Source organism: Echinops telfairi, unplaced genomic scaffold (genome assembly GCF_000313985.2).
Source record: "Echinops telfairi isolate 266 unplaced genomic scaffold, ASM31398v2 ScPeMD7_2291;HRSCAF=2852, whole genome shotgun sequence".
NCBI classification, from domain to species: domain Eukaryota; kingdom Metazoa; phylum Chordata; class Mammalia; order Afrosoricida; family Tenrecidae; genus Echinops; species Echinops telfairi.
In genome coordinates, this window is record NW_022106189.1 from 26,255,602 (window position 1) to 26,255,978 (window position 377).

The following is a 377-nucleotide window of genomic DNA, read 5'->3' on the forward strand; positions in this document are numbered from 1 at the left end:
TATTTCATTCCATTTTTCTTCTCCTCCAACCATGTCAATAAAGAAAGCCAATATCCTCATAATTGTCTCAGGCAACGGTGTAACTGCTTTTTCCTGTTCTTTCAGCCAATGGAATTCCAAGTGATGTGAAGTCTAGTTCTTAAATATCATTTACGTGCATCTGTTCCTCTCAAAATCCATGGCTAATTCACTAATTTGGGCCCCCAATATTACTTTCAGGGGGTTATTTTATTTTTTTGGATATTGTGAAGAGTTTATTTTTTTTAAAATATTTTATTAGGGGCTCATACAACTGTTACCGCAATCCATACACACATCAATTGTGTAAAGCGCATTTGTACATCATTCTCAAAACATTTTCTCTCCACTTAAACCCC